This window comes from Tachypleus tridentatus, chromosome 13, assembly GCF_004210375.1.
Source record: "Tachypleus tridentatus isolate NWPU-2018 chromosome 13, ASM421037v1, whole genome shotgun sequence".
NCBI classification, from domain to species: Eukaryota; Metazoa; Arthropoda; class Merostomata; order Xiphosura; family Limulidae; genus Tachypleus; species Tachypleus tridentatus.
The window spans coordinates 57751814-57760461 of NC_134837.1; the positions used below are offsets into that span (position 1 = coordinate 57751814).

General features: G+C 33.3%; 1 pseudogene across 1 annotated transcript; it reads right to left on the reverse strand.

The window, feature by feature from the left end:
* Positions 1 to 1524: 1524 nt before the first annotated feature.
* On the reverse strand, positions 1525 to 3201 carry LOC143237507 (adult-specific rigid cuticular protein 15.7-like; annotated as a pseudogene). Its single transcript, XR_013020116.1, has 3 exons — positions 3134 to 3201; positions 2605 to 2697; positions 1525 to 2349 (listed from the first exon to the last, which is right to left on the reverse strand). The product of XR_013020116.1 is annotated as an adult-specific rigid cuticular protein 15.7-like (transcript).
* Positions 3202 to 8648: the final 5447 nt, after the last annotated feature.

The window sequence follows — 8648 nt, forward strand, 5'->3', positions numbered from 1 at the left end:
ATTCATTTATCTGATTAGAAATATCAACACAAGTAAACTGTGGAAATTGAAATCAAGAACATAAAAATGATTTATGTTGATACAGAGCTCATAGCAAATCTGTGAAACTGGTTGATGTGTTGATACACACAAGCAGGAAGAAACAAAAAGTTTGAACTTCATGAAAGAAGAACTAAAATACACTTTATCAGTGCTAAAGTGTGGTGAATTATCACACTTAAATAAAACAAGTAGTTAATTATGGTAATTATCCATACAAATAATTAGTTTGTCACTCCGTTTTCTATACAGCATTACTTTGACTCTACAAGACGTAGTGTTGAAAGAGAAAGTAATCAAAGCAAGTGTTTCTCTGATGATTAGGTCATTTTTATTACATAAATACAAACTGTACATTGGGATTTAAACATCAGCAAAAGTTCTTAAAATAAAGCTCAGCTTGAGAGATGGCGTACAGAGACAAAGTTCTCTTTCAGTTCCAGACATTTTGGGAAGTCAGCGGTAAGACAGGTATTTGTGGAAGTAATGACAAGATAACAATCGACAGCCAGAGATCAGTCTTGCGGTTGTCGAGAATATGTAGATTAGAAAGTTAGTAGTCGAAGCAGAGTTTTGTTTAAGATAATTTGTACGTAGGTTACTCCATGTCAAATCATCCAGATTTTGGAAAATTTTCCAGGTGACGCCATCAGAATGCGTTGAAAATTTCACATGTGCTTTTCTACCCATATAATGAAAAATTGCCAAATATTAGATCAATATCTCTAATAGTTTCTGATTTATAGCCCTGTAAAATTTACTTTTATTTTTAGCGAATTCATTTTCGGGCAACTTTGGCTGCTTAAAGCTGCGAGAGTAATGGTGGTAGAAGGCTGAAATTTTCTACACTGACTGAATTATATATGCAAAAACGGCTCATTAGGGTTGAGAAAATATTTTACATAGAAGAGCGAACAACGTTTCGACCTTCTTCGGTCATCGTCAGGTTCACAAACCTGGTATGTTTTTGCATATATATTTCTCTACAAGTGGGTTTTCTCGACATCACTGACTGAATTAATCTCACAGAATTCAAAAATGATCTCGAATCAAGTTTATCTCTCTTAGGAGTTGCATAGTGAGGCTGCAAAATCACCTGAACACCCAAAATCATAAAAAAATATTGGTTTATTTAATAAGCCATGGCTTAATATGATACAAAGCTGAATTTTGTTTTCAAATTTCCTATAACATATCAGTTGATAAATCAGCAATTGTTGTAATTAAAAGTCTGTTAGGTCTCCTGTAAAAAGCTTTAGCTGCATGCAACTTTTTATGATTTAGCTAAAAATAGCCCTACTTCAGGCCATAGTTTGACCATGTCACCAGTTATTCAGCCTTTTCAGATTTTTACCATATATTCTTATATCTCTGAATATGATCTACAAAAAAAATCAGGATGGTGTATAACCTACTTTTTGAGTTAATTTTTAAAGTATCCTCTGACCATACGTTTTTTATTTTTAAAAACATTCAGTTCAGGTATGTTACGTGTGCAAATATATCCATACAATTTTGAAAAATACCTGTCAGAATTTTATGAATCCCACTGAAATATTCTAACCAGCCTTTCACAATGTTAAATAATGAAGTTGTAAGAAACAAGAAAGAATTAATTCATTTCTGAACAAGTTTATTGGCATAACTAGTTAGATCACATGGCAATGCAAATATATTGTATATGCATTTCAGATATGGCTGAGTTTAAAATTCATAATATAATAAATACAAAGGTAAATCAGACACAAAGCGCACAGTACTACAACAGGGTATAACTGTGAAAGTTTATAGTTACACCAAACTGCGATAATCGTGACAATGAAATGTTTCAAAAACTGCTTTGGCGATACATTAGCCTTAACAACATCAAATAAACATTGCTTTGTTCAGACAGCTTGAATAAAATTCTGAAATTCGAGTTTGATTATGTTGAGATCACTTTGACTTAGAACATAGTGGCGAGCACTACTGCCTTGCACAGTAGGTGCACTTATCAGACAAAGAATATGTTGGAGCAGCAGCAACATGAGCATTCACTACAGCAGGTCCGTGAGCAACAACTCCAGGTTGGCTGGAGGCCACAACGACTGCAGCTGGAGCACTAGCGGCTGTTCCTGGTTCATTGTTCTTTACCACAGCACGGAAACCGGCACCATCAGCAACGTACTAAACTCTGCGGGCACGACTGTCGATGTCAGTCAGGCTGTAAGCTCCACGTTTGTTTCCGTATCCGTTTCCAGCCTCCCAACGACCATTGGTGGCTCCGAGTGGGACAACAATGTCGTAGTTGAAGGCGTAGTTACCAAAGTCCTGTAATATTTTAAATTGTGTTTAAAAACTTAGAAGCAATCGATAAACATTTGCCTTAATTAATTTTCATTCGAATCGAGTTAAATCAATTAGCTATCCTAAAATTTCATGTGTGCTTATACTAAACATTGGTGGGTAAATATGTTATGTAATTCAGCTTATTACCTTTAGTTGAATTTCATTCGTAAAAGATATTTTTATTACTCCTTATGGCAAAAAATACGTCACTTTATAGGATAATAAAATATTACTTACATCCTGGCGGCGAGAACTGACACTAGAACTGCCTGCCAAACCGTGGTACAGACCACCACGGACAACAACTAGCATGGCTAAAAAGGTGTCAATCTGAAAAATAAGTCCATTAAAACATAAAAAATATTACGTAGAAAGCTATATGTATTTACATACGTAATCTTATGAATAAATACAATAATGAGAAACTGTTGTCATCTGTTTTGTTTGCTTTAAAAGCTCTGAAAATGGAGCAACTGTCTGGTAATACAAGAAAATGATCGAAAGATAATCAAGCAATATTATTAAAAACTAAAAAGTCAGAGTTCCAAGTTTTATTATGTTTATTCTATTTATATTTTTATTCTTATTCTATACCAAGTATAAAAAACCTTCAAGAATAAAGTTATTCGAGATAGTACGTGAACAATAATGTTATGCATATCCAGTATTCAATATTAATAATACACCAAAGTCAGCTAATATTGTAGTTCACGGGCTAATAATTAAAAATACTAATAATTGTCAACGGGAAAATACAGTTCCTTACCTTAACGATCATATTGCTACTGTCGTGTTTTGTGGACAACTTGGACTGTTGCTCAATTTTGTCTACTTTTATACCATGTGGTGGTGTTACCATGACTCAGTAAAATCAGTGATCGTGAGACATTCAGAATTTAAATCAAGTCAATCTAGATTCTAGAACATTGAGAAAAAAAGCAACACACACAAGTCGAATGTGAAGCACTGTGTTGTTCATAACAAAAATCAAGGTTATTCCTTTCTTGGTGTGCATAGCAAGGTGTAAACATGTATTCTGAAGACATCTGTGTACTATTCATTTTCTGTAGAATTCTTGTAGGATTTAAAACCACGTGGAAATGAAAATAGGATTTCACAGTAGCTTGTTTTCAAGATTTCTGTATCAAAGTTACACGTGATCACATACGATTATATGCACAAAGCCGTCCTGAGTTTCGAAGTCAAAAGGAAGTCAGCCATTCAACACCATCTAAAGTAATTTCTTGAATTATTATTTGCTGATTTAATAGCTGGATTTGACTGTCACTCTTATAATCTACCCACGGTTCCAAGGTGCTAAAAATGCTTTAATCTTTTTAATAATTGCTTGCTATTAAACACACAGCTACACACTGGGCTATCTATTTTGTGTCCGCCGTGGGCATCGAAACTAGATTTTTAATGCCATAAGCTCTTAAACGTGCTGCCAAGCCACCAAGATCGGGAGACAATTCTTTAAATAAGCTATGAACAACATTTTTGTTATCAATGAAAACGTACAATATTTTTACATGTCAGCTTCATGTAATTATGGTAATTCACTGCAGTTTATACACAATTTTTAATTACTATTTTTGGTATTTATTTCAAGACCTTCTTGTATTTCAAGTGCTGCGCAGTTACATTATCGACATTCTGACAATCAAAAATGTCACCGGGAGTTTTACCAAATCGTTTCACAATGTTCATTATGCGTATAGAAACAGTTAAGTTTCGCATCCCAGATATTTTTTGATGGTGATAAGAAGAAATTCCAACAACAATATAAATTTAAAATAAGTTACAAAATAAAATTAAAAGTTACGTCAAAAAATATAGAGGTCAAAAGAAAGTAAAGGTCAAATTATTTCAAACCTTCACATAATTTCCAGATTTTTCGAGCGCTAAATAAATAGGCGGTTGAGCTGAAAATAATGACTAGTGTCAACTGATAATAATATTTCAATTCATAAAATAATATAAATTATGTTGAAAAGAAATATACATTTTGACAACGAGACCGGTAGATAATTTTGCTTTAACAAAAAAAATTATTAAGATATGAAGTGCTTCAATTAAAAACATCTGTTATTGCACTCGTGAAGGAAGTAACACTAGTAAACATGTTTTGAATTTAAATTATTAAAAGTTTCCTTCCACGTTTTTTGTTTTTTGTTTACAAACATTTTGCCACTGCTAAACTACATGGTTAACATTGATCAACAAGTGAATTTTAATCCACAGATGGAACGTGGTGCATCAACAGCGTAGCCTAGAAATAATAGTGTATGGCAGATGTTTTTTTTTCAACAGTTAGACAACAGTCACGAGGTCATATGTTTCGTGTTCTATTCGGTAGGGGCGACCTTATAGTAAATGACAAAACCATGAATGATATATTACTGTTTCGTGTACGTTGGGTTGGGCCCGTTTTTGCACAAGGTTTCTCGCAAAGACGATAATTAACTCTTGTTTTTCGTATCGTATCCGTCGATTCTGTGACCTCAGCTTCCATATTGTTTTTAAGAGGTCTGGTCGTCATGTAGCCAAGGATTTATGTAAATATGTACTGACTTTCAAATGGAATTTCAAATAAGAAAGAGACTGAGACTGATTCTTCCAACTTGCTTTTCTTGGAAGTTTTTCTTTTTTTAATATATAACTTCAAATATATTGTCAATCACATTTAATAACCAATCAATATAACAAGACTTTAACAGAGTTTAGTAGAAAATTATAACAGCATTCTATGGGAGTTAGCATATATAGTAGCAGTCTACAAGTGTGTGTTTTTTCTTATAGCAAAGCCACATCGGGCTATCTGCTGAGTCCAACGAGGGGAATCGAACCCGTAAATTATTACATTGTTACAATAGTTGTATAAGATAATCGTTCTATAGTTGAAACAATAATATAGAGAAAATGTTATTTTTACACTTGTCTACGGAATTCACTTTTGTTTAGTAACTTGCCTGTCGTATCAACAATCTATGAAGATTAATCTACAGTCACTGTTAATTTATAACGACCATTGTTACAAGTATGTGAAGATTGTGTGACCAGAAGTCTAGGGTATTGAGTTTTACTTGATATATTACGAAGTATTTATTCTGAATATTCAGTAAAAATTATAACTTTATAAAATACAATTATTTGAATGTTAGGTGACTAGTTTTATTTATTTTAAAAAAATCTAATTCGTATTTTATGATTATAGCAGATCGGGGCTGTGCATTGTAGTGACCCATCCTTTATGCTCTACAATTCTTCTTAAGGAGTAACTTTTTATATTGAAATGTGCTATGTGTTATCTACTTGCTATCTCAAAATAACGCTTAACGGTATATACTGTCGTTATTAGTACATCTAATCTTAGAATCGTTAATTTGTTTGAATTATCCTAAAAATAAATCTATTGCTGACATTGTAAAAAAAAAACCGTGATGGAAAATCCATTCCAATTCAGTTTAGAAATGCTGAAAAATTCTATATCAATGTTCCAAAATATGTTATACACACATATTTTGAGTGAATATAAACATTTAAACATATTACATATTATCTCTTTTAATGTTGTTACTTGTCTTTTTTATTTTGATGTCTCAATTTTGGCATTATTTACAATATTATAATGTTCAAAAACGGAACTGTTAAGAGTTGAAATCAAACAAAATAATATTTTATTTAAATCTTTAACATGCTAGTAGGAGTTTTTGCTCTAGATAAAGTAAATAGTTTAGACTTCTTACACTTAAATAACTACGTTGAAACAGATAACAATACAATTATTATACAATGTCAAACAAAAAAGCAGTTAGTAATATTTAAATAGACAACAAGGCAAATATTTGTTTAGTATATGTGTTTTGTTATAGCAAAGCTACATCTGGCTATCTGCTGAGTCCACCGAGGGGAATCCAACCCCTTATTTTAGGGTTGTAAATCCGAAGAGTTACCCTTGTCCCAACAGATGACACAGATGATTAAAAACGGTCACTTTAATTTTTCTGATGTTTAAATCAATGGAAAAACAATATGCTTGGTAGACAAGAGAAGTCATTTGTTTTTACCATTCTCACAACAATAAGATAGTGTGTTGTCTGTCTGTCAGTCAGTAGACACTAAAATAACGTCACGTAAGGGACGTTTAACGTTGCAATTTGCGCTCTCATGAAGTACAACTTGCGCATGACACGAATCACAAGAAGAATTATGCACTCTGCATGCTGCAACACAGCATGATATATGTACTTTAAAAGCAAGAAATAAAAATATTTATTATTTTAATTTTGGTTTTATTTATTTCTGAAACAGAACACTTTAGGGGATACTGCGTATATATATATAACTGCGTGGCTGTATTTTGCGAGCGCAGTTTTCTGTTCATTTAACACGCTTTACATCTAAGTCAAAAGTATAAATGCATTTCAGGTTTTAAAATCAAAGTGGTACTTATTTTAGCATCTCTGATTCACGTCTGTAATGCTAGTGTATTTTTGAAGCAGAAATAATTTATAAACGACACTTTTTTGTACAATTTCATTTTGAAGTGATAAAAGGGACCAAAGACAAAGAATGAAGTTCACTCTGTTAAATGTTAGAACTGAGGTTTTCCCAGTCATCTTTTTTTATTCATGAATCTTTTTTTCAGAATAACACCTGATTAAGTTGAGAAGTTTTAGTTGTTAAGTGTTTATTTGGGTATTTTCTATACTTTCTCGATGTGTCTTGTTTATTTTGCCTTGTTCTGTAAGAACCACGATCTGGTGGCTAGGACACCCGACTAATTCTTTGGATCGCGGGTTTGAATACTGTAACAAAACATGTTCTCTCTTTCAACCGTGAGGTCGCTATGAGTGACGGGCAATCTAATTATTCGTTGGTAAATGCTGGATGGTGTTGACTAGCTTTCTAGAGTATTACTTCAAACTTAACAACTTCTAGCGTTTATAGCAGTCGAATAGTGTCCCTCCAGTGACACAGTGGGGTGTGCGGACTCACATCACCAGAAATCAAGTTTTGAAACCCGTGGTGGAGAGAGCACAGACATTGTACTTAATTTTAAACATCACCTTTGAGAAGTTTTACGCGAAAATTGATAAATAAAACCTATAAGCTTACATATTTTAATTTGTAATTAAGCTCCCCAGTGGGGTGAAGAAAAACTTCACGGAATTACAAAACTGAAAATGAAGGGTCCAATTCTCGTGTCGGGCAGAGTGCAGGTAACCTATTGTACAAATTTGTACACAGCCAAAAAAAATTTGTTTTCATGTTGGTTGTTTTCGAATATTCGCGCAAAACTAAGGGTTGCCTGCAGTAATTGTCCCTAACTTTGTTTTCTCAAGATGGCTGGTATAGGTATTAAAATTTTAATTAAAATAAAATACAGAACAACGTTTCGACCTTTTTAGATCATCTTCAGGTTAACAAAAAGATGGCGTAAAAGATAACCTGAAGATGATCTAAGAAGACCGAAACTTTATTCTGTAGTTTGTTTTAATTAAAGTTTTAATACCCATACCAGATGTCTTGAGAATACGTTTCTACTTCAAGTGGGTTTGTCGTTATCACGAATTACTGTCCCTAAATTGAAATTATGGGATAAAAGAAAAGCAGTTAATCAACAGCATCCACTGCAACTCTTGGGCAACTCTCATCTGATTGAATGTGTAGTGAAATTTATATTAAATATTTTGTGTAAAAATGACGTGAAATGTGAACTCGCAGATTCGCAGTCGGGCAGGCTAACCATTGGGCCACGTTCAATCTAATTATTTTGAATTTAAAAACTAAATGAGTGATCACACTGAGGTGTGAAAAGTATCGTTTTAAATTCACATTGCCATATAACGTTAAATATTAACTTCACTGCTTTACCAGCAGAAATAGGGCGGAATTATTAAGAATATGAAGTTTTCATTTCATTTGTGTTTTAAAGTGCAAAACTGCCCAACGACAGTATGCTGTGACCGATGCAAGGATCGGACTCCAATTTTCTGTGTTATAATTCCTCCAGCTATTACATGTTAATTGTTAAGCTTTACGAGACTTATGTTAAGAAAATGGGGGTGACAGCACCCCGCTAGTATAGCGGTATGTTTACGGATTTACAACACTAAAAGTAGGGGTTAGATCCCCCTCGGTGGGCTCAGCGGATAGCCCAACGTGGCTTTGCTATAAGAAAACACACGCAGGTGACATTATTTTTAAAGAATCTATATAAATGTAATAGTGCTTATTTGTTGTATGTCTAATTAATCTATTCGCAATGTGAATTG